The sequence below is a fragment of the Trachemys scripta genome, chromosome 11 (assembly GCF_013100865.1).
Source record: "Trachemys scripta elegans isolate TJP31775 chromosome 11, CAS_Tse_1.0, whole genome shotgun sequence".
Taxonomy (NCBI): domain Eukaryota; kingdom Metazoa; phylum Chordata; order Testudines; family Emydidae; genus Trachemys; species Trachemys scripta.
In genome coordinates, this window is record NC_048308.1 from 47,464,951 (window position 1) to 47,491,621 (window position 26,671).

The 26,671-nt window shown below is 42.1% G+C and overlaps 1 protein-coding gene across 2 annotated transcripts in view; it reads left to right on the top strand.

Moving 5' to 3' along the window:
• The window catches only part of LOC117885119, a 103,461-nt gene that overhangs the window by 1,388 nt on the left and 75,402 nt on the right, over nucleotides 1–26,671 (top strand). The window lies entirely within an intron of this gene.

The following is a 26,671-nucleotide window of genomic DNA, read 5'->3' on the forward strand; positions in this document are numbered from 1 at the left end:
TTACCAAGATCATTGGAAGCCAGCTTACTTAGGAAGACAGGCTCCATGGTTTGGAAAAGAAGTCATTCAGCTGCATGGGGATCCAGGATCCCACAGAGGACCCTGATCCAGTCCAAAGAATGCTCTGGAGTGGTGAGGAAACTGAGTCAGGGAAATGATTGTAGGGTTTATTCTTTTTGTATAGATCTGTGTATTTCCCATGTGATTAAGTAAAGAGCAAGAATGTTAAACTTCTGTGCAAAGTGTCAGTGTCACCTATCCCCATGGATGTGAGGGCAAACTTGGTTACTCTAGTTTTTCAGTTGAGCTGGAGATAATGAAGAAGAGAATGTAGTCTGAACACCTTTTGTTCTGAATATCCTTTGGTGTCTATATCCACATTTGGCAGAAGTATGGTGATACCATAATTTAAATCTTACGGTTATCTTCAAGGGAACCATTGATAAGAGAGGTTAAGCGCTGGTAATAGCTTATTATGTCTACACTACAATTAGACACCTGTGGCTAGTCCATGCCAGGCTTGCAGAGCTTGGGCTAAGGGGCTGTTTAATTGTGGTTTGGGCTTGGGCTGCAGCCTGAGCTCTGGGACCCTCCTACCTCACAGGGTCCTAGAGCCTGTGGGTTTTTAATTGCAGGGTAGACATACCCTTAAGGTGTGTACCAGCTCCTGTTGCAGTCAATGGGAGTCTTCCATTGCTGCAGTGAAAGCAGGACAAACCCATAGTGTATGCTTTAGCTAATTACTCTGTTATTTAGCCATTATATTGGGTTCACTTTTTGAAGACCCTACAAAACCTACCCAAGGATTAGTTTGTTTGTACAGCATTTTGAACATCTAAATCCCTAAGTTAATGCAAAACATATTATTCTTGTGCTTTTGCTGCTGATGCTACCATTCAATCATTAAGGATATATTTTTTTCAGACTGGGTTCAGTTAAGCTTCTAGGTATTTTGAATTTTGCTCATCACTAAACTTTATGGGTCAGATTCCCTTGCTCATGAGTAGGGCCCTACCAAAATGCTCTGTCCATTTTGGTCAATTTCATGGTCATAGGATTTTAAAAAAATCATAAATTTCATGATTTGAGATATTTACATCTGAAATTTCACAGTGTTGTAATTGTACGGATCCTGACCCAAAAAGGAGTTGGGGGTGGGGTGGGGTGAGGGGGGATGTCTGCAAGGTTATAGTGTGTGTGTGTGTGTGTGTGTGTGTGTGAGGGGGGAGGTTGCAGTATTGTTACCCTTACTTCTGTGCTGCTGCCTGCAGAGCTGGGCCCTCAGTCAGCAGCCACCACTCTCCAGCTCTGATGGCAGCAGTGCAGAAGTCACAGTGGCATGGTACGGTATTGCCATTCTCAGGGCTGTCCCTAGGAAGATGCAGGGCCCGTGACACCCCATCCCTCTGCCCCAGGCCCTGCCCCCCCACCCTTTGCCCCACCTCCTCCTATCCCTGCTCTGGCCCCACCCCATTCTGCCCCAAGCCCCCACCCTGCCTCTTTCTGGCTTCTGCCCTCTCTCCTGAGAGATTCCAGGAGCAGGTGGGGCAGAGTGGGGCAGGCTGGGGCTGGGTCGCTGCTGGCTCCAGGCCACTGCTAACCTCCAGGCTACCTTGGACCCCACGTCACCTTGAAGCGTGGGGCCCCCCAAAGTGTGGTGCCCCCCAAAGTGTGGTGCCCGGGGCAGTTGCGCAGGTCTGTCCTATGGACGGGATGGCTCTGGCCATCCTTCTGCACTGCTGCTGGCAGGGCACTGCCTTCAGACCTGGGCGCCTGGCCAACAGCAGCTGTTCTGCAGCTGCCCAGCTCTGAAGGCAGCACAGAAGTAAGGATGGCAATACTGCAACCCCCCTAAAATAACCTTGTGACCCCTCTGCAACTGCCTTTTTGGGTCAGGACCCCCAATTTAAGAAATGCTGGTCTCCCCCATTAAATCTATATAGTATAGGGTAAAACTACACAAAAGACCAGATTTCATGGGAGGAGACTAGATTTCATGGCCCATGACACGTTTTTCGTGGCCATGAATTTGGTAGGGCCCTACTCATGTGAAACAGTGCCTTTATTATGTAAGTGGTCCCACTCACATGAATCAGACCTCTAGTGGTTAAGGTGTTATGCAACATGAGTAACTACTGGTCTTTGTTTTTTGACACACTATCATTACCTCATAAATAGATTCTGACATATGATAATGATATGTCCTAGTTTGTGTGGCATGTGCATCTGAAGATGTGTGTATAAAGGATGAAACCAAAACAGCGTGGGATTAGTTCACCATTGTTCTAAGGGGATGCAGTTCCACCTAAGTCAGTGGAGTTGTGTGTCATTTACACCAGTGCTGAATTTGACTCAATATCAGTATTGGTACAATATGCAAGTCTTATTTAGGGTTATTTGCCAGACACAGGGGAGGCCTGGTGGGTGGAGAAGCCGGCTTTAAATATTTATCTTGTAGGCTGCTCTGAAAAGTGTTTGTCTTGAAAATGTTTAACTTTCAGAACAGCTCAATGATTCCAAAAGCCTTACATAAATGTAAAAGGAGATGAAGACTGTGCTAAAAAGAAATGAATTGCATTTGTATCAGTAACTGTTTAATGAAATTAATGCACTTATTTCAGAGTGCATTAGTGGGCAGTCAGGCGTTTATAAATACATACAAATGTTGTTTGAAGGGATACAGAAGCTGACAGGGGGAGCACTAGGAAATAATGAGACGATACCTTGGGCATCATACTAACCATTTAAAGTTGTAGTGATTAATTTTCACCTGCTTAACTCTTTCCCTGCTCTCTGACTGGGCCTATGGCTATGGGCAAAAGAATTTCAGTTCACACAGACGCCCCAACTTTATATGGTCAAAAATATTTACTGCATTTTGTGGGTGTAAACACGTAGATAGACATGTAGGGCCAGATTTTAGCTTCCCTTCCAGTTGTTTGGGCCAGTCCTGCAGTACAGAGAAGCCGCAGCCAGAAGTTTGACATAACCAGCTAATTTGAGATTACCCTCATGTAAGAGACATAGCTGAGTGGCATAGAGCCACCAAAACAAGTTTTACACCACCCTCACCATGTCCCTAAATATAGGGGACATGTTGGGGGTTGGCTAGGGGTAGGGTGACCTGATGTCCCGTTTTTGGGAACATTTTCTTATATAGCTGCCTATTACCCCCTGTCCCGGTTTCACCCCACAGTTGCCATCTGGTAACCCTAGCTGGAGGAGTGGGTCTCAGCTCACCCCAGTACAGGGAGGCCATAAAAACACCTTTTTACTACCCCTTGCCAGCTGTTCCAGGTGCATCACCAGCACATGAGAGTCTGATCCCTAACTACGCTTCTGTACGCAGACTTCTGGGCAGAAATGGGTGTGTCAGGTACCGCAGGTCAGACTGTTTTTGCTATTTCTAGCTTGATCAAAACCAGGAACTCCTGGAAACTTCATGAGAAAGGGTGTTCTGAGAGTTCCAATGCCAATTCTGCCTGGCCAGGGTTTTGGCATAGTTTGGATGAGCTTTGGATAAATATCCTAACGTTTGGGTACTTCTCTGAACAGAACTTTCTGAATTTGACCATCGCTGTTGAAAGCTCAACTCTGATTTCCTTTGGGGGGTGTACACTGATAAGAAGGGAAGTAAACAGAGCTAGTCTTCATAGTTATTACCAAATTTAAAATTGCCAGCCAAATATTTTGGAAGTTGGAGTGTAAAGTCATAACCTCTAATGCTGCACTCCAATCCATCTGCTCCCTTCTGTAACACCCCTTTAACTTGGGAAGTGTATCATTTCTCAGCACTTTAGTCATATCACCTAATACCCATCCTCATTCTTTAGTGATTTAAATGTATAAAAACCTGCTGAGACCCCTGGAGAAACTTAGAAAATCCATTTAGAAAATTCTCTTTTAAGTTAGTATAGGTTTTCTGGCCTAATTTTGATGTTGCCCTGGTATAAATCAGATGTTACTCAATTGAAGCCAGTGATGTATACGGGGTTGACACCAGTGTACATGAGATCAGAAGCAGGCACTCTGTATTCATTTGAGCAAAAATAGCATCTTTGTTTCTAACGAATTCATTAGACTCTGCTGCTTATTCTCCACATGAACTCATGTTTGTCAAAACACAGTAATTTATACAACAACCAATTCAGATATTGCAAACAGGACTGCTTCAGATGGGGAGTACACAGTAGGAGCACATGGACTCCTGGAAAGAAAGAAAGAGAAAAATCTTGTTTCCTTACAAGTATTTCAAGTATCAAAATAATAGGGAAAGTAGCACAGAAAATATATTTGCACAATTGTCTCAAAATTCCTTATGATAAGAATGATTTCAAGGTGTGGACAGGCTAGCCGTATCTTTCGCTTGCTTAATCCAGGGGTTGGTGAGATCTGGAAGCGAGTAGGCAAATCAGACACTTTAAATGCCAATTGAGAGCTAGATTACAGCCATAAATGATGTCTGTATTTTCAAATGTAGCCACTTATTTTGATTTTCATCAAGTCCAAGATACATAGTATCATGCTAATTTTGTATCATTTTAGTGTTTGTTAGGAAAGTGACCTATACTATGGAAGTATTAGAAGTGCCATGATATTTAGAGTTCCTATGGTAACTTTCATTATGGAACTGAAGTGTAAATGATTAATTTTAAAACCAAATGCTTAGCAAATGAAGCAGTGATTCAAGCAACAATGATTTTTAATTTATTTTCCTCCAAATTGCGTGCATTTGAAACATTGTTCTAATTACTGTATTTATTGACTTAAAACCATTATAACTCCATTTAAGTTAAGGGCCCAGTTTATACCTGGTATAATTCCACTGACATATTTGATTCTGCCAGTTGGAAATAAATACATCTGTTTCAAACAATGACAATTTATTTTAAAATGGGGGGAAAAATAGAGGAACAGATCCTCAGCTAATGTAAATAGGCATAGCCTTATTGAAGTCAATGGAGCTACACCAGTTCCTATCAGCTGAGAATATGGCCAACATTCTCAAATACAGATTTGATGAGGGGACTGCGTAGTTCAGCTATAGTAGGGATGGACAACTCAGTTACAGTGAGAACTAATCCATACCCTTTACCCAAAGTTTAAGTTATACTGTGGCTCCTTTTACTGTACGTTAGTTCCAAACTCCCTCCTACAGCTTTTCCCTCACAGTGGCCACGCAGACCGGCTACTCCCTCGGCTTCTCCTCCAGCCTGTAGTTCAGACTCACAGCCTACTGTCTCCCTGCAGCAGCAGCACTGTGCCATGGCTGCAGCCCATATTTTTCTCTCTCAAAAAAGCAACCCCACCTTCCAATCTGCAGCAAGAAACGGGCTGGATTTCCTGCCAGCTCTTTAGCCAGGCAGAGCTCTGGAGAGACCAACTCCTTCTGCTTGCTTACCCCCAGCCAATCAGTGGGCAGGGCCAGCCTCCACAACTTTCCTACTCATCTGGGCAGTGGGGACTCCATACAAATCCACATCATCTCAGAAGTATGGTTACCCTTCATTGATTGTTTTTTATTTTTATGCCTCTTAAACTATTTTTAGCTCATAAGTTAACTCAAACATTATGAGAGAACCTGTTCTTTTGAGGTTTCTAACTTGATTTTGAAGACTAAAGAAGTTTGAATAGTTGGGATAAGATGACTTTAATACATTTGTATATTTGCCTATGTAAAATGAGATAAAGGATCTTTACCCTCCAGGTCAACAGTTCATATCCGTCTCCTATATGTCGTTACCATCTGGTCTCTCATTCTAGTGTCTCATGAGAATGAGATTTGTCTTTTTTGCCTAGTGGATTCTCTTTTCCTTATAGGGTGAAATATTCATACTCCACTCTGTTTTCAGTCCTGATGCTGCAGCCTGTCTATAGCCTTCGCCCAGAAGATGCTAAAGAGAGTGTTTAATGAAATACATCTTACATGCCAGTTTCAAAAAAATATGCAGGAGGGGGAATCAAGTGAGTGAACCTCCCTCAAGATAATTCAGTCTGAAGGGAGAGATAGTTTAGCTTATGGGAGGAAGGAAGGTGATCCTAAGCTGGTCACCCTCAAATGAAACCTGAACACAAGTGAAAATTAACTTGGTTGTTTCAGGCCTATCTTCTTAAAATTCATTCAGAGGTTTGATGAACCTTGGTGAGTTTCAAAATCCATTATTAAAATGATCTGTATAACTGTAGGTGCTAGTTCTTTTTATTTACTGTATTGTTTTATAGAACATTTTAAAATAAATAAGTGGTGGGATTTTATATCTGGAAGTGTAGGAAAGAATGAAAAGTTAAAGGACTTCTAAAATATGCACTGTACTCTTAACAAAATAGTAGTGACTCATCATAGTAAACAGGGCATGCTACAAAATATATCAGTCTTTATAGCGGCTATAGCTTTTACAAGGTAGAGGCATTTATTTAGATATAGATATAACTTGTCTCAATTGCAGTAGTCACATTGAAATATTCAGATACTGATCATTCTCTTTTGCTCTCAGATTGCAAAGAAGAAAATAAAATTGAAGTTGTCCTTTCTGAATCAAAGGCTTCTGAACATTCCTGAATTAAAAAGTGCACCTTCTTTTGGAGCTTTTAAAAATTACACAAAATCTGTTAAACAGGGACGAGAAATTTGTTGTACATCAGCTATAATGATGACTAATGAATTCCTTCTGTAGTGGAGCAGCTTGTCTTGTTTAAGACAGATATCGTTATATAAACTGCTCACTTTAATGAGAAAAATAACTTAAAATCAAAGCCAGTCTGGTCATTTCAAATATATCACAGTTCTGGGGCTGTGTGCTATTCAGAGTCAAGGGAGCAAATCAGAGAAACGTATTTTTATGAATGACACATAAAACCGGAATTTTTGGAGGTACAGGACCATATGGGCAGAGATTTGTGGTTCCTTGCTCATCTCTTGGTCTCCTTTAACTTCTTGTGGCAGAGCTCTTGACCAACCATGCTACCAGGGAATTCCCCTGCCTGCCACTGGACCTGGATTCACTCTTTCCTCAAATACAGTGACCTGAGCAGTATTAACGTAAATATGGAATTCACAAACATTTGGTGGGAGAGTAGTACTGCCCCAACCCTGCCTAGGGTTAAAGGAGAGTGAAGTGGATGTCATAGAGATGCCAATCTCCCTTCTTTGCCCCACTCTCCTATTATCTCCTATTTACCCAGTCACACACATTTCATGTGCCTGTTTCTTTGTATTTCTACAATAGGGTTACCATCAGTCCGGGTCTCCCCGGACATGTCCGGCTTTTTCAGCCTTAAATGGCCGTCCGGGGGATTTCTAATGAAGTAGAAATGTCCAGGATTTCCCCTCCTGCGGAGTGCGGCACGGCTGATTGGACGCCTGGCCTGATTGAAAGCCGCTCGCAACCACTAGGGCCTCTAGCAGCCAGAGTCCCTCCCCCTCCCCCGCTCCCTCCTCTCCCACAGAGCAGCGCGGAAGTGTTTAGTCCACGTGGAGCCTGCATTTCTCCCTCTGCCGGGTGAGCGGGGGGAGCAGGGCAGGAGGCAGCGGGGGGGTGTGTGTGTGTGTAGAGGCTGCAGGGGGGGGTGTAGAGGCTGCAGGGCGAGTGGGGAGCAGGGGGCACAGAGGCTGCAGGGCGAGTGGGAGCAGGGGGCACAGAGGCTGCAGGGCGAGTGGGAGCAGGGCAGGCAAGCAAGGGCATAGAGGCTGCAGGGGCTGCGGGGCGAGTGGGGAGCAGGGAAGCACTTAGCAACCCCCAACCAAGATCAGAGCGGGAGGGAGGAGGGGGAATGCGGGGTGCTCAGAGGAGGGGGCAGAGTTGGGGCAGGGACTTTGGGGAAGGGGTTGGAATGGGGGCGGAGAAGGGGTGGGGTTGGGGTGGGGCCGGGAAGGGGCGGAGTTGGCGCAGGGCTGGGGGTGGGACCGGGGCCCCGTGGAGTGTCCTCTTTTTTAAATGTTTGAATATGGTAACCCTATCTACAATAATAGAAAGGGCCCCCCTATGGAAGCAACAAAAATTGCCCCTTACCCACAAAATTTCCCTCCCTTATGCAACTCCAAAATAGAGAAATATTGACTTCTTAGTATCATAACAATGAATAAAAGGAAGCCCATTTATTGTAACAAATGACTTCATCCACCAAAGTCAGGCAGCCCCTGGGCTGGATTCAGCTTTCAGACTACCTGACCCTATTCTGTGAATTAATAGAACTCTTTCTTCTAGATTAAGTTAGCCAAATGACCACTGCTTCTTAGCTACTTGAATTTATTTATCTGCAGTGCAGAATTTACAGCATTCCCTATAATTGGAATAGGAAGTTACCAAGGTACATTTCAAAGGTGTGGATGATAAAAAAAACCTGTTTTAATGTTCTCCTATACAGCTGTGCCACCCTTTGGAAAACAGTGGCGTTGCATGGGTGTCAATGAAGGCAGAATTTGACCCAAACAATAAACAGCCATTTTACAAAAATTGTCTGGGGGGGGGGGGGGAAGGAGAGGGGGGGAAGGTCAGAGGAAGCCACCCCCAGAGTCAGGCTTCAGATGGAAATAGGAGAGGACACCGGGCTCTAGATGAAAGGTGACTTGATTATGGTGTATAAGTATCTTTATGGAGAGAAAATACTGAGTATTGAAGGGCTCTTTTATCTAGTGGAGAAAGGCATAAGAATCAATGTCTGGAAATTGAAGCCAGACAAATTCAAATGATAAATTAGGCACATGTTTTTAAAGTGAGGGTGTTTAACTGGAACAAACGACCAAAGGAAGTGGTGGATTTTCCATCTCTTGATGCCTTCAGATCAAGACTAGATGCCTTTCTGGAAGTTATGCTTTGGTCAAACATAAGGTATTGGGCTCAATACAGGAGTAACCGTGTGTAATTTAATAGCCTGTGATATGCAGGAGATCAAACTAGACGATTGAATGGTCCTTTCCAGCCTTAATCTATGAATCTAAGGTACAGAGATCTTAAATCCATTGACACTCTGTTGCTTTAGAAATTTGAGGGAATTAATTATTACTGCTACCAAATCCAATTTTAAGTTGGCATACCTCTTTCAGCTACATCCTACAGGCCCAGTGTATTACTACGAAAGATGAAGAATTGGAACAGGAGACACATTAGTGAGTGTTTTGACAGACGGGAATAGGAAAGTCATTATAGCAGTAGGCATCTGGACTGCACTGTATGGATCTGTACAGCATTGTTCATGTAGCGGGGCTACGTGATGCAGAATTTGCCCCACTGTATAACTTGTGAAGAATGGTATTTATCTTCCCTGTACAAGCAGGTCTTTATCCATGAACAAACATGAAGCTGACAATGGACGACTGCTAAATTTTCTTGTACAGTTTTAGCTATTCAGTTGGCCTGAATCCTAAAGACACAATATAACTACTGCAAGACCGGAGTCTTGGGGATTGTTTAAGTGTTGAAGAGTCCCTCCCTTTAACTTATTTCCTTCTTTATCACAGGCACAGCTGATTAGATAGGGAAGCATGCTGGCTGGCGCCTTCCTATCCTGTATGTTTTTAATACATCAGTGCTGTGTAGGGTAGGTCATGTTCCTATTCATTTTACATGACCTTTCCTTTTTACACCCTTTTTAATTGCAGTTTGTTTCTGTAACCTTAAGAGTCCTGCATGCCAGTCTAAAAGACCTGGTGTGTGGTTTTTTTTTTTTTTTTTTTTTAAAGCCACCTCCAGAAAGTGTTGGAAACTTCATGAAAATGTTCAGCGAACGTAGTCTTGGGAACTTATACAGCCTCTTCTGTATAGTCCAGACTGGGAGTACAATGCTTTTTTCGCCAGATAGGTTTGGTTTAATGTACTGTAGTGCATTATTAAACTAGGTTCTAAAATTTATGCGCCCCTTGGAGTGCACATGAAACTTTTATGAGGTGATTTGTGTATGAATATGTTCTTCATAAATATTTGAAATCTATTAGCAGTTGAGTGTCTTCTCAGATTGAGTAACTCTGCTCATATTATTTTTTTAATAATTAGGGTTAGGTTTTGCTATTTGTAACAAAACTTGCAGCACAGACATTCTGTTTAAATATTTTTCTTTGGATTACACAGGTCTGCATTTCATACTGCTGTCTTTCTTTCCTAACTCATTTTCCGTACTCCTGTGTGCTGAATTTATTTGTATCTGCCTCGCTGCAGCCGCACACTCGCAGTGGCTTTGACTTCACTCCATTGCACAGCAGTCACTAATCGTCTTCATTATAAGATGCGTTAAATTTATATCATAGCCTTTAGGAGTTGAATGGGTTTTCCCATACAGTTCTACCAATACACTCCATTCTAATCTGGATGAAATCAACTGTTCCACTTTTGGGTCTTTGCACAGAACTAATGCACAGTTACCACCACATTTGATTTGTTTGTGATTTAAGATGCATTTTAATTAGTGTTCAGCAATGAAACATTTGTTCATTCCCTGCAATCCTCACTTACTGCAACATCTAGTTCATTGCTGGAAGAAAATAACAGGGCATAAAAATGTTCAAATGCTTTTCATGCATTTTTAGGCATGGAAACCCTATGGGCTTAGTTGGATGTTGCATGATTAAATCAATGTACACTACTCTGAAAAGTGAAAGGGTAAGGTCTAGGATGTCCTGATCTCATCTAGTAGCCTCCTGGATTTTGCTGGTAAATGTAGGTTAAGAATTTTAATTGATGTGCTAAATTTAGGTTGTAAACTGTTCGTAAGCCTATCTATGCCAGTGAAGAAAGATTAGTAAATATATTAGGAAACTGATTTGCCCAAAGTTGGATTAAACATATTACCCTGAATTTGAACATTTGGGGGGTTCAATCTATATACATTGATGTGAAAACATATTGTAACTTAAATCTTTAAGAATTAAATACATTTTTTTTGCATCAGACACCAGGTAAATGAACCAGTTTTCTGGTAGCACATTAGGAGACAGGTGATTATAAGTTATCCACAATTAAATATCAGTTGACACCTTGTTTTTGACTATTTCTGCATTCCACAGTTAGTTGGGCTTTTTAAAATGCATTTATTCATAAGTCCCTAACAGTATTATCCATTAACATGAGTTGCAGATGTCAATTTACATTGATAAATATTAATCTCAAATTTTGCATTTATTGCTTAGGTAGTGTAAGGGATACTGCTGCTATGACACCACCTTGGTGGAATGATGATAACACTGCTCTACAGCCAAAATGCTTCTGAAATAAATGTAGTCAAACTTTACTAATTCTGGGTCACTGAGAATGAAAATGATGCTTAAAATGGTTGATTGGCTCTAGTTTAAGATATGCTATTGGGTCAGTATATACAACCCTTGACTTGGGAATGGCAGAGGATAAGTGAGTTATAAAGGGAAGGGATCTTAATTTAAACCAGAAATGACTAAAATACATCTTTGACTGGATCTATGAATAAATCTATGACTGGGTTTGGACAGTACTTGCTTTTTAGGCAAAAACAAGTAATGATGCAATCTGAAGCTGGTATTGCATCATACATGATATGAATTGCATCATCTTATTCCTAGAAGTCATGGATGATGCAATCATAACGAAGCTTACATCACTCTGCTGAACACATTGCCCTATATCAGCTTTAGAAATCATAGTGTCATGCTCTCTTATTTGTCTGTGTTTGATTTTGCAAAGGGACACATTTCTGTTTAGCCAAAGTGAGCAGAGATGCCTCGTACTTGTGTGAACAGTGCAGATAACTTCTGCTATGTTTGTAGTGAAGTGACTTTTGCATCACAAAAGCGCAGTATAACCACTATGGTTAAGAAAGCCTATCACCTTTATTTTGGCTGCAAAATTGGAGATCAGGACAAGAGGTGGGCCCCACACATATGCTGCAACACTTGTGCAACAAATCTTCGCCAGTGGTTGAACAGGAAAAGGAAATCTATGCCTTTTGCAGTGCCAATGATTTGGAGAGAGCCAACAGATCATACCAGCAATTATTACTTCTGCATAGTGCCTCCATTTGGGAAAGGTGTGTCAAAGAAGAAAAAGTGGACTGTGCATTATCCAAACATTCCATCAGCTATACGCCCAGTACCCCACGGAGAAGGACTGCTGGTTCCTGATGCACCAGAATCATTCTCACTTGAGTCAGACGAGGAAGAGGATGAAACTTCTGGTCCTGAACCATCAATGTCACAGGACCCACATTTTCTCCCATCCCCCTCCTCTGAACCACACCTCATAACACAAGGTGAACTGAATGACCTTGTCAGGGATTTGGAACTACCCAAGAGTAAGGCAGAGCTGTTGGGCTCCAGACTACAGCAGTGGAATCTCCTGGCAGGTGATGTTAGGATTTCCATGTTCTGTGACCATCAAAAGGATCTTGTTCCATTCTTCTTCATGGAAGGTGATCTTGTAGCCTGCAACAACATCGATGGTGTGATGGCAGCCCTCAACATCGTTCACGATCCAGATGAGTGGAGAATGTTCATTGATTCATCGAAGACAAGCCTTAAAGCTGTTTTACTGCATAATGGCAATGTTTTGCCCTCAATTCCAGTTGGTCATGCAGTCCATATGAAGGAAGCCTATGACAACATGAAACAACTTTTGAGGGGCATAAACTATGACCAACATCAGTGGCAGCTGTGTGGCGATTTGAAGGTTGTTGCTCTCTTGCTTGGTCTGCAGACTGGATACACAAAGTACTGCTGTTTTCTCTGCGAATGGGATAGTCGTGCAAGAGATTCCCACTACATCAAGAAAGATTGGCCACTCCGACAATCATTGGAGCCTGGGTAGGAAAGTGTTCAGCGTCCACCACTTGTTGAATCAAGGAAGATTGTTACCACCCTTACACATCAATCTGGGTCTGATGAAGAACTTTGTCAAGGCCATTGACAAAACACAAGCAGCTTTCAAGTACCTCCATGGAAAATTTCCAAGGTTAAGTGAAGCTAAGATAAAGGAAGGTGTCTTTGTTGGTCCTCAGATTTGTGAACTTCTTCGAGATGATGCATTTGACCATGCACCGCGTGGCAAGGAAAAGACGGCATGGAAAGCCTTCCAGTTAGTGGCAATAAATTTTCTTGGAAACAACAAGGCAGACAACTACAGGTTGTTGGTGGAAAACCTCCGAGGCATACAAAAGCCTTGGTTGCAATATGTCACTAAAGATACTTTTTTCCACCGAACTGCGGAGCAGTGAGCAACGAGCACAGCGAGCCATTTCACCAGGACATTGCAACAATGGAGAAACGCTATCAGGGCAAATGGAGCCCATCAATGCTTGCAGACTATTGATGGACAGTGATAAGAGATGCTCCATTTAATGAATACAAGAGACAAGCCAAGAAGCACCAAGTAGACACTGAATAGGACTACACTATGTACATAATAGTTTTTTCCCTTTTGTTTCATAATAAATTTTATTTATATAAGCCTTTTGCTGATTTTTTTTAAAGTGTTACATAAACAGGATAGGTGAAATATTATCATGTTAAGCAACCATAAACACATGAAAAGACCTTACAATTTATGATTAAAACTCTACTATCTACACAATATACATAGACAAAATGTAAAATCTTAAATATCTTAGAAACAGTAGCCAGTTGTTTTAATTGTCATATTTGAATTCAGCACATCAAAATACATAATAAATAGCACATTTTATCTCTGAAGCAGACGACGTCTCAAATTGTAGACCAGTGTAATCAATAAGACATGCTAATACCAGGGTACAAAATATATAGGAATGACAGAGTAGGTCATGCTGGTTGGGGAGTGGCACTATAGTGAAAGAAAAGAGTCAAATATAGTAAAAATCTTAACTGAATCAAACTATACCCTAGAATCTCTATGGATAGAAATTCCGTGTTTGAATAATAAGAATATAGCAGTAGAGATATACTACTACTGATCACCTGACCATGATGATTGTAAAATGCTCAGTGAGATTAAAGAAGCTATAATAATTGACAACTCATTAATAATGGGGATTTTCAACTATTCCCAGATTTGACTGGGTACATGTCATCTCAGGACAGGATGCAGACATGAAGTTTCTGGACACCATAAAATGACTTCTTCTTGGAACAGCTAGTCCTGGAACCCACAAGGGCAGAGGCAATTCTTAATTTAGTCCTAAGTGGAACATGGGATCTAGTCCAAGAGGTGAATATAGCTGAACTGATCAGTAACAGCAACCACAATATAATTAAGTTTAAACATGTAGGGGAGGGAGAGGGAAGGGAGGAAACAGCAAAGAAGACCACCACCATAGCATTTAGCTTCAGAAAGGGGATGTCATGAACATACAGCTAAGGGTAGCATAAAATCCCTCCTTTACCTGTAAAGGCTTAAGAAGCTTGAATAACCTGGTTGGCACCTGACCAAAAGGACCAATAAGGGGAGAAGATACTTTCAAATCTGTGGGGGAAGGTTTTTGCTTTGTGCTCTGTGGGTAGTTCTCTTGGAGACAAAGAGAGAGACCAAGCAAGTAAGCCAGCTCCTACTGAAATGATACAGCTAATATTACAGAAATAGTAAGTAACAGCAAGGAAATGTTAGATTATCTTTTGTTTTAACTTGTGAATTTTCCCTATGCTAAGAGGGAAGTTTATTCCTTTTTTTTTTTTGTAGTAACTTTAAAGTTTTGCCTAGAGGGGAATCCGCTGTGTTTTAAATCTTATTACCCTGTAAAATTACCTTCCATCCTGATTTTACAGAGATGCTTCTTTTACTTTTTTCTTTACAATAAAGTTCTGTTTTTAAGAATCTGATTGGGTTTTTAGTGTCTGGTCTGTGCTCACCTTGGTTACCTATTTGGTTGGTATATTATTCTCAAGCCTCCCCAGGAAAGGGGGTGGAGGGGATTGGGGGGATATTTTGGGGAAACAGGATCTCCAAGTGGTCCTTTTCCTGAATCTTTGTCTAACTCACTTGGTGGTGGCAGTGATACCATTCCAGGGCAAGGAATTTGTACCTTGGGGAAGTTTTTAACCTAAGCTGGTGGAATATAAGCATAGGGGGTCTTTCATGCAGGTCCCCACATCTGTACCCCAGAGTTCAGAATGGGGAGGGAACCTTGAAAGGGGAGCTACACAAAAATGAGGAAGTTAGTTAAACAGAAATTAAAAGGTAGAGTCACAAAAGTGAAATGCCTGCAAGCCGCATAGAAACTTAAAAATAAAACCATAATAGAGTCTGGCAAAATGGCCAGTGTTGGTATGGTGGGTCCTAGCCTTTTTTTGGCAGGGGGGCTAGGATGCCACCCCTTGCCCCACTAGTGGCCTAGGAAGGCAGTAAAGGAGGGAAGCAAGGAAGGGGTCTGAGTTTGTGCCTCAGTCTGAGCCTCAGCCCCTGGAGGTTTCTTACCCTCTTCTTCCTGGGGTAGGGTTACCCTCAGTCCTTAATGCTGGGGCACGGTCTCCCTTCCTCCAGTTCTCTGGACTTTCAATTGTCAGCAACACACCTACAAATGCTAATCCTTTCTCTTTCCTCACACACCCTGTCTGCCTAAAGCAGGGGGGGTTTTATTAGGCTCCTGGCATGGCCTTAATTGACTATAGGTGCTCCAATTAACCTGTAACAACCCTGTCAAGTCTGCAGGGAACCATGCCTTAATTAGCCTAGGGCTTATATATTTCCCCTCTACTACTCTCCCACTGCTTCCTGGCTCTGCTGTATCACAAGTCTCAAATTAAAAGTATGCCCCAAATTAAAAAACATAATAAGAGGACCAAAAAAGTGCCATCATGGCTAAACACAAATGTAAAACAAGCAGTTAGAGGCAAAAAGGCATCCTTTAAAAATTGGAAGTTAAATCCTTGTGAGGAAAATAGAAAGGAGCATAGACTCTGGCAAATGCAAAAGTATGATTAGGTAAGTCAAAAAAGAATTTGAAGAACAACTAGTCAAAGACTCAAAAACAAACAGCACAATTTTTTAAAGTACATCAGAAGCAGGATGCCTGCCAAACAATCAGTGGAGCCTCTGGACATGGAGGTACTAAAGGAGCACTCAGGGAAAATAACCCCACTGTGGAGAAGCTAATTGAATTCTTTGCATCCATCTTCGGAGCTGAGGGTGTGAGGGAAATTCCCAAACCTGACCCTTCTTTTTAGGTGACAAATCTGAGGAACTGTCCCAGATTGAGGTGTCAATAGAGGAGGTTTTGGAACAGATTGATAAATAAAACAATAATAAATCAACAGGACCAGATGGTATTCATCCAAGAGTTCTCAAGGAACTCAAACATGAATTGCAGAAATACTAAGTGTAATGTGTAACCTCTCTCTTAAATCAGCTTCTGTGCCAGATAATTGGAGGATACCTAATGTGAGGCAATTTTTTTAAAAAGGTGATCCTGGCAATTACACGCCAGTAAGCCTATCTTCAGTACCAGGCAAATAGGTTGAAACTATAATAAAGAACAGAATTATCAGACACATAGATGAACACGATTTGTTGGGGAAGAGTCAACATGGCTTTTGAAAAGGAAAATCATGCCTCACCAATCTATTAGAATTCTTTGAGGGGGTCAACAAACAGGTGGTCAAGGGTGAGTAAGTGAATATGGTGTACTTGGACTTTCAGAAAGCCTTTGACAAGGTCCCTCATTAAAGGCTCTTAAGCAAAGTAAGCTGTCATGGGATAAGAGGGAAGGTTGTCTCATGGATCAATAACTGGTTGAAAGACAGGAAATAAAGAATAGGGATAAATGGTCAGTTTTCAGAATTGAGAGAGGTAAATAGTGGTGTTCTCCAGGGTTCTGTTCCCTGGGACCAGTGCTGTTCAACATATTCATAAATGATCTGGTAAACAGGGAGGTGGCAAAATTTGTAGATACAAAATTACTCAAGATAGTTAAGTCCAAAGCTGACTGCGAAGGGTTGCAAAGGGATCTCACAAAACTGGGTGACTGGTCAAGAAGATGGCAGATGAAGTTCAATGTTGATAAATTCAAAGTAATGCACATTGGAAAATATAATCCCACTCTACATACATAATGATGGAGTCTAAATTAATGTTACCACTCAAGAAAGAGATCTTTGAGTAATTGTGGATAATTTTCTGAAAAGATCCATTCAATGTGCAGCAGCAGTCAAAAAGGCAAACAGAATGTTAGGAAACATTAGGAAAGGAATAGATAATAAGACTAAATATCATATTGCCAGGATATATATCTATGATACGTCCATACCTTAAATACTATATGCGGTTCTGGTCACCTCATTTCCAAAAAAAAATATGTATTAGAATTGGAAGAGGTACAGAGAACAGCAACAAAAATGATTATGGGTATGGAACAGCTTTCATATGAGGAGAGACTAAAAAGACTTGGACTTTTCAGCTTGGAAAAGAGAGACAACTAAAGGAGGATATGATAATGATCTATAAAATCATGAATGGTGTGGAGAAAGTAAATAAGGAAATGTTATTTACCCCTTCACATAACACAAAAACTAGAGAGTCACCCAATGAAATTAATAGGCATCCAGTTTAAAACAAACAAAAGGAAGTACTTCTTCATACAAAACACAGTCAACATGTGGAACTCATTGCCAGGGGATGTTGTGAAGGCCAAAATTATACCAGAGCTAAAAAAGAATTAGATAAGTTCATGGAGGATAGGTTCATCAATGGCTATTGGCCAAGATGGCAGGGATGCAGCCCTATGATTTGGGTATTCCTGGCCTCTGACGGCCAGGGGCTGGGAGTGGGGGTGGGATCACTTGATGATTGCCTGTTCTGTTCATTCCCTCTGAAGCACCTAGCATTGGCCACTTTCAGATGACAGGATGCTGGAATAGATGGACCATTGGTCTGACCCAGTATGACCTTTCTTATGTTCTTATGCTGCTCTTTACTGATAAGGAAAGAGATCATTACAGCGATTATCACAGATTAAATTGCCTCCTATAAAATCTGTACAGCTAAAAAGAGGAAGGGGTGGAAGTTGTGTACTGTATTTGAGAAGATATAGTCCTCTTTGAAACAGAGGTCAAACTCTGTCATGTTTATGGTCTGTTTTGTATACAATGTAATTTATAAAACCTTCATGAAAAGATTAATTTTAATTTACATGTAATATTTGAGGCCAAGGTTTTCAGATTTTGGTGCCTTAAAGTGAGGCATGTAAATAAGTGGCCTGATTTTCAGAGATGTTGAGTGCTCACAGCTCCCACTGAAGGCAAAGAGACTTGACAATCAGGTATCCAAATATAGGTGCCTGCATGTGGATTTAGGTGCCTAACATTAGTCACTCAACTTTGTAAATTTTGGCCTCAGCATAACATTTTTACTAAAAACCTTGAGCAAAATGTGTGATGTGTCCACTTTGTGCTACATTGGTGGGTTATGGTCATAGGTGAGGTGTGGAGAATCAGGAGTGGAGAATCACTCCACTGGGTACCTCCAGTTGTGCAGAGCCAGTCTAGAGGCTCCTTCTCTGATGCCGCCATACTACAACATTTTCTGCCACTCCTCTCACTGCACCCCAACTTGCTGCCAGCACATGGAGTGTAGACAGGATGCCCTGACACTTCACCAGACCCTTGCTGCAGTTTCAGCTCTTTGGAGCTTTGGCAGCTGGTATAAAGCCTCAGGCCATGTCCACACTACTGCAGGATCGATGCTGCGGCGATTGATGCACCAGGGGTTGATTTAGTGTCTGAACTAAATTGACGGCAGAGTCTCCTGTCAACCCAGCATGGTGTAGACACCGCAGTAAATCGACCTAAGCTATGTTGTTATACACATAGCTGGAGTTGCGTAACTTAGGTCGACTTACTGCGGTAGTGTAGACATAGCCTCAGTGTTTGTGTAGGGGGAACAACCCTTCACACCGTAGTCAAAGGACGTGGGGAGTGCAAATATTTTCTTTACATCAATTTTGCACATGCTGCTAGTGCCTCTTACCTATTGATAGTGTATGGAAACAATGTACTCCAAAGGCATGAGAAAATGGGAAGTATAGTATAGTACCTAACTGGAAAATTCCTGAGAGTAAATCCTCCCCATGCTTGCTATTCAGTTAAAAATGAATAGTTTATATAAATCCTTCCCCCCACTCCCCATTGGTCTGAAATATACTTGAAAGGCAAAATTTCCATCTACTAGTCCATGGATCTCCGGAATCGTTTAAATATTGTTCTGTTTTACCATAATTTTGCATTTAATGCCATGTGAAGGCTTCAATGAAAATCTTTCTTCTCTTAGGCCTGGTCCACACTAAGCCCCCAGTTCGAACTAAGATACGCAACTTCAGCTACGTGAATAAGAAGTATCTTAGTTCGAACTTAAAGGTACTTATCACAGGTCCACACGCGGCAGGCAGGCTCCCCCGTCGACTCTGCCTACTCCTCTCGCAGAGCAGGATTACCGGCATCGACGGCGAGCACTTCCGGGATCGATTGCTTGCCGCCGAACCAGCGGGTAAGTATAGACGTACCCTTAGAGAACATATTTCCATATTTTTTTAAGAAGAAACCTGTCCAAATCTAGTCTATGATTTTTAAGTAACTGGTGATGAGTGTTGTGATACTGTTAATGTAATCTGTTTTGGAATGAATATGATATCAGACAATGTATTCTCCCCTGTAACAAAAACAATCATGCTAAAAATTAATGATTGTCTTTCATCCCTTCTATTCTTGGATTGTTAAATATTAATATATCAAAATAATTTCTTAAAACAACAGGTACAAAGAGAGCTCTTATTGTAGTATATAGGCCAAATTCACCACTGGCATCAGAGGGCCCAGCTCCATTGACTTCAATAGGGTTATTCCATAGGAGCAGATTCTCATTTACTTTCAGGGGCATTGGTGCAGGCCCTTACAAAATAAATCATATACCTTGCTTCTGCCATAACTTGCCATTTATGCCTTTGAAACTACCCACCTTCATTAGTAAATGATGATAATATATAATTATTTGTACTTCTCTAGCGTGTTTCATCTGTTGATCTCAAAGCACATTGCAAACATTAGTTAAATAATGGAAGGAATACATGCTTGAGAAACCTAATTGGTTTTGCCAAAACAAAAAGGATATGAAACAATGTTCTCTTTTATCTTCTGTTGAAAAATGTGCCTGGCTTATGCAAGCCACATATATAATAAAATGAAAGCTAATATCTGTTTTAAAATGGTGAAAGACAGTCACTTGCTTGTAATAATTTCATACAAGAGACTATTAAATACCCATTACCTGGGAGGCCCATCGATGGTAGCCACTGTGCACATGGGCAGGGCCAGCCCACAACATTTTGGCACCTGAAGCAGGGAGCTCAAATGATGCCCCCATGTCCCCTCGCTTGGGCCAAAACTTTGAAAGATCTCAATTCTGCCTTCTTCCTGTTCTGCTCCTCTCATGGTACTGCTTTGCTGCCTACCCCAATAAAGGAGAACCAACAACTTAAAATGCCTTGTTCAAAAATTTTAAGTAACACTTAACTTTCAAATGCCTGAACAGCAAATGTAACTTTTCTTGTCTGCATAGTAAACACTGGCATTTTTATCTGTTTGAATAATCAAAGTGGTGCTTTCCGTGCCTTCTTGGTTGCAAAGATTTGAACTGCTTCTTGAAGGTCCACAGTCTGGGCCAGCTCATGCTCTATTGAGGTGGTTGCAAGGCTGACCAGCCTCTCCTGTGTCATTGTGGAGCGTAGATGTGTTTTTATTAACTTCAGCTTGGAGAAGCTGCGTTCTCCACTGGCAACTGTTACGGGAAGTGTTAGAAGTATGCACAGAGCAACAAAAGCATTTGGAAAGAGAGTGGTCATCTTAATTGTGCACATATATTCCAAACAGCCTTTAGAGTTGATCCTGCTCAAATGTATCTTGAAAGGGCTTTCAGTCCATCACCTAAATCACTCGCATCAATATCGCGCATGTCATCATGTATCAACACTGTCTCTAGTTCCCTGCATTGCTGGTGTAAGTCTTCTTCAGGTATAGTGAGGAGTTTTGGAATATCATACAACATCCCAAATATACTGCTGTGTTCCTTGAGCTGCATGAAACGTTCTTCAAGTGACTGCATTGCATAATCTAGCACCTGGTTAAAGAATTCAACTTTGAATTGTTGTTGGGGGTCTCTTATGGGATTATCCCGTGCCTCGTAATCAAAATGTCTTCTTCTTCGGTGACTCTTGAATGGGTGGGAAAATAGCTTCAGTGTGAAGTTCCTCTGCCAACTTCTGTGCACTCTTCAGAACATTTTGAAATCCCTCATCTGACCGGTAAGACTGTAGGTATGACTTTGCTTTGTCCAGTTGTTTCATTGCTCCAGATATACCAAGGTCAACACCTTGGAGTCTCTTGCTTACAACATTTCTTTCAAACAGTATGTCATGCCACAACAGTAAGCCACACAGAAATTTGAAGTTCCCTATGTTTCTGGTGATTCCATTTTCCTCTGCCACTGTTCTCCCATGAACAGTTCCTGTCATAGCATTATCCTCCATAATAGCAACTATGGCATCATCTATTTTCCCAATTTTGTGTTTGATAGGCTTTGTTGCCTTCACTTGACTTTCCCATCGTGTAGCACTCAGTGATTTCAGTGTCAGAAAGGATGTTCCCAGATGTTCCTTCAAAATTTGCCATCGATGAGTTGATGCAGAGAAAAATACATAGATGCTTTGAATGACATTAAAAAATTCAGCAGCCTCACTAGAAGCTGATGCTGCATCACTGACCACCAAGTTGAATGAATGAGAACTGCATGGGACAAAAAAAGCTCAAGGGTTTAACTCTCGGCTCTGTGTCTGCACTCCTCTGTTCTTTCCTCTCATGTTGGCACCATTATCGTAGCCCTGACCTCTCATGTCAGCTATCGCAATTCCCATATCTTCCAGCTTTTTAAGAAGCACATTTGTCATACCAGCTCCTGTAGTATCATCAATGTCAAATTCTAGAAAATGCTCTCTGACAGTCACCGTTGCAGGGACATTTTCACTAGGTTCTGTTGTTGTTACAAAACGCACCATTAAAGTCATTTGTTCCGTATGGCTGATGTCAGGTGTGCAGTCCAGAATAACAGAGTAATATCTTGCTGACTTCAGATCTGCCACAATCTTGTGTTTGACTTTTGTTGCCAGTAACTGTATGATCTCATTTTGAATTTTTTTTCCAAGGTAGTGGTGTGTGTACATTTCTAGGGTGGTGACTCTTCTTAGATGTACAGCATCAAACTCAGCCATCAGCTCCACAATTTTAAGGAAGTTTCCATTGTTTGGCACATACATGTGATCTGAAGTGCCACGCAGTGCTAGGTTTTGGGTAGCAAGCATTCTCACGATGGCAATAGCATTTTCAGAACATTTTGCCAGTAAAGAGACTCTGATGCAATCTTCTCTTGATGCTGATCATATATGGTGGCCTTTAACCTTTGTCTCATCTCAAGCTCTTTCCATCTATGGAATGCTCTCTGGTGATTTGCTGCCTTCTCAAGGCGTGCCAGATTTCTAGCCAGATTTTTCCAGTAGAACCCAATGTGGCTGGAACATTAGACTGGAAGAGTTTGCAACAAAAACAGTATGCAGCATTCTGGGTTTTTTGAATACATAAGCCATGGCCTCTCCACTTTGTCACCATTGGGGATTTCATGCCAGTAATGTGTTGGATGGAAACTTCTATTTTCATTGTCTTTGGGGAACATGAAGTTTTTCACTTGCTGTGGCCCATGCAGTACAAGGAAGTCCCTCAGGCTACTGCTCAAGTGGGTCCACAGACCTGGCTCATCTAGACTTAAGGAACTAAACTCAGCAGCAGCTGTTCTTCTTGCGCCTCCACCACACTCTTCTCTGAGCTACACTTTTCTTCAGGAATGTGCATGGTTACATCCATTTGAGATGGAGATGTGGATACTGCCGTAGCTGCCAGGTCACCTGCACTCTGACTAACTGGAAGATCAGGCATCTCCTCACCACTCACATCCTCACTAGGGCCGGAAGGCTCACTGTGAACATTTGTGTCTATGTATGTCAGGAGAGCTCCTTCCTGCTTAGATAGAAAAGCTTCCTTTGCTTTCTTCCTTTTTCTGAATGCTGCCCCAGAGGGGTGTTTTCTTCTTTCACTCATGACTGCTGTTCTGTGCCAGCTATAGTGGCTCTCAACACTCAATTGAAGGGGACAAATAAGCAGGCTGGTAGCACGGCCTGAGTGAGGGAAGATATCAGTGTCTTAAGGGCCTAACTGGCTCCTACTACTTCAGTTGACTGCCTGTTCTCCTCAAGTGAGTTCAGGGACACAGCAGGAAACAGAAAGCTCCTTGAGAAGCTGGTGTTAATCAGTTCAGGCTCCTGGGGATGCTAGAGAGATACATAAGAGGCTCCTCCTCCTCTCTCACCCTACAGTCCCTGCTGTTTTCTGTTGTTCCCTCTCACGTTTTCTCCTGCCTGCCTGTTATGTCTCTTGTGCCCTCCTTCCTCCAGCACAGTACTTCATCATCTCTGTGCATCTAGAGCAGAGAGAATACATATACACCAGCAGCAGACACAATTTTCTACACTCTGGGTCCTAGTGGCGTACCCCCCCACCCCCCCACAGTCTGGCACCTGAGGCGGCTGCCTCAGTTCGCCTCATGGTAAGGCCAGCCCGGCCCACAGGTATTTCAAACAATGCCATTTCTCATCATTCCTGGAAATATTGCCTCCACTCTGTTTGTTTTGGCATTTCTTGATGCTGTAAAATAATGTAAGGAAGTTATTCTTTTCATAGTCAGTATTTCCATGAATCTCAGTGTTTTGAAAGGGAGAGCAAATGTCAAAAATATGGGCCTTAATATGTTTTCTTATTTGCCCAAGAATGATCAAGCACTCTTCTATCTTTTTAAGAATTAAAAGTGGATTAGATTTGAGCATATAGAGGACTAGATGCACTCAGTATGCACTCAGGGAGCATCACAATAGTGGATTGGATTCCCTCTTGTGGCAGTGTGAACCAGAGTAACTCCACTGAAGTCAACAGAGGTTAAGTATTGTAAAACCAGTGTGAGCCAGAGGAGAAATTTGCTGTCTGGTTGTACAAAAGCAAAAGCTTACAGGTAAAAGCAGGACCCAAACCCTTCTCATCTATAAAGGTTTAGCCTGGCTCATCTCCCATTTTTATGTCAATTTTCTTTTGCAAAATAATTGCATGGATTTCTAGTAATACATAGCTTTGAAAAAACCTCTCACTGGTGTACAATGAAAGGGCCAGGCTTGCAAACTCTTTTGTGGTGCAAATTTTATACTCATGACCAGTTCCACTGAAGTGAATAGGAAAGCTTATATGAATAAAAGTTACATGTGATTGCAGGAAGGGCCCTTCAATACTAATTTGGCAACTATGATAGGAAGGGTATTTATTTCCTGATGGTTATTGACCAGTTGAATTGGAGATTGAAGGTGAATCTTAAATCCCTTAACTGCCATTTATTAACTATCAGGAAATACTTGGCCAGGGTATTGTGTGCATAGTATTTTTCTGTTTTCTAGCAATTAAAATACCAGAGAAAATTCTTCTCACCTTACTTACTCCACTAGTCCTGTTGAGATCAATGGAACTTCTTGGGTGGAAAAGCTGAGTCACTGTACAGTAACCAATATGAAAACAGAACTTCATTCTCAAGGTTTCCTTAAGATGAAGGATCTTCCTTTGAATCCATTCTTATATCTTCTTCTCACAGAAAACAAGCTGTCAGTGTCTCTACCCATATGTGCTTTTCCTTTGAGTGAGGAATGAACTTAGACTTTTGACCTCTAGTATACATAATGGCCATTTGTTTGAAATTAGCATTTCTGTTAAAATCTTTAAGTCCTTCATTACCATCTCACAAGATTTCTTTGATGGGTAATTGAGTTACAAGGGTACACACAATGTAAATATTTGCTATTACATTATAACAGGAACAGATAAATGAAAACAATGCAAGTAACATTCCACTAGATATCATGAAGTTTAAACACCTGAATATGCACTCTTCCATTTACACTCATTTTGATCCATATTGATGTTCGTCCATCGTTATCGATGAAGACCTCAACAACTCATTCTTTCGATGACCGGGCTCTGTGCGTCCGAAGATGACTGATCAGTCCGATTCGGGCGTGGAACGTCCTGTCACACGTCGGGCAGACATGTAATGGCATTGTCGATGATGTATGAGCAGCTCTGGACTTGCGCAGCTCACGCTTTTTTTCAGCCTCAGCAATACGCCTCGCCTCAGAGGTATTACTGCCTGTGTGAATGAGGCTGCGCCATGCTGGACGGTTCAGTGCGAAGGTTTCCCATGTGGCGGTGTTGATCTCGAAGGACTTCAAAGAGGTCTTCAGCGTGTCCTTGAACCGCTTCTTTTGTCCTCCATGGGAGTGCTCTCCCTGAGTGAGTTCTCCGTAGAAGAGCTGTTTAGGAATGCGTTCTCACAACATGTCTGGCCCACCTGGTCTGGGCTCTCATCAGCAATGTGTGAACTGACGGCAGACTGGCTCTAGTAAGGACATCAGTATCAGGCACTTTGTCCTGCCATCTGATTTTTAGAAGCTTTCGCAGACAGGAAATGTGGAAGTGATTGAGCCTTCGTGCATGACTCTGATAGACAGTCCACGTCTCGCAGGCGTATCGCAGAGTTGGACGCACCACTACTCGGTAGACCTTCAGCTTCGTTGGTAGGCTGATCCCTCGACGTTCCCAAATGCTGAAGTGCAATCGGCCAAATGCAGAGCTGGCTTTAGCAATTCTGCAGTTTACTTCATCATCGATTGACACTGCTCGGGAAAGGGTAGTGCCCAGGTATGTGAAGTGGTCCACTGTCTGAAGTCTCTGTCCATTTACAGTTATGGACGGTTCTGAGTACGGAGCGTGGGGAGCTGGCTGGTGCATGACCTCAGTCTTCTTGATGTTAATGGTGAGTCCGAAGTTGTTGCATGCAGTTGAAAACTTGTCCATATTGGCTTGCATTTCTGGCTCTGTACTAGAATTCAGAGCACAATCATCGGCAAAGAGAAAGTCTCGAAGTACACTTTCCTTCACCTTGGTGATGGCACGCAGTCGCCTCAGATTGAAAAGTTTCCCGTCAGTTCTATACTTCAAGCCTACTCCTTCAGTGCAGTGTTGAAAGGCATCAGTCAGAGTGGCAGAGAATATCATGCTGAACAAAGCGGGTGCTAAAACACACCCTTGCTTGATGCCATTGGTGACTGGGAAGGCCTCAGATGTTTCACCTTCATCCAGGACACGAGCCATCATACTGTGATGAAATTGATGTACCATTCATATAAATCTGTCTGGACAGCCAAATTTCGACATGATCCTCCACAGGCCCTGGCAACTGACAGAGTCAAATGCTTTCGTGAGGTCCACAAAAGTTGTGTAGAGTTCACAATTCTGCTCTTGACATTTCTCCTGTAGCTGATGCACAGTGAAGATCATGTCAATAGTCCCACGTCCCTTGCGGAAGCCATACTGTGATTCTGGCAGTAAGCCCTTCTCCAAGTGAGTGATCAATCGGTTCAACAGAACCCGTGCAAGAACTTTCCCCGCTGTAGAAAGCAGCGAGATTCCATGGTGATTGTTGCATACCTGGCGATTGCCCTTCCTCTTATAGAGGTGCAAGATGGACGCATCTCTAAATTCTTATGGAATGGTTCCCTGCTTCCAGAAGGACTGAAACAGCTCAGTGAGTTTCCATAGCAGCACGGGTCCATCGACTTTGTA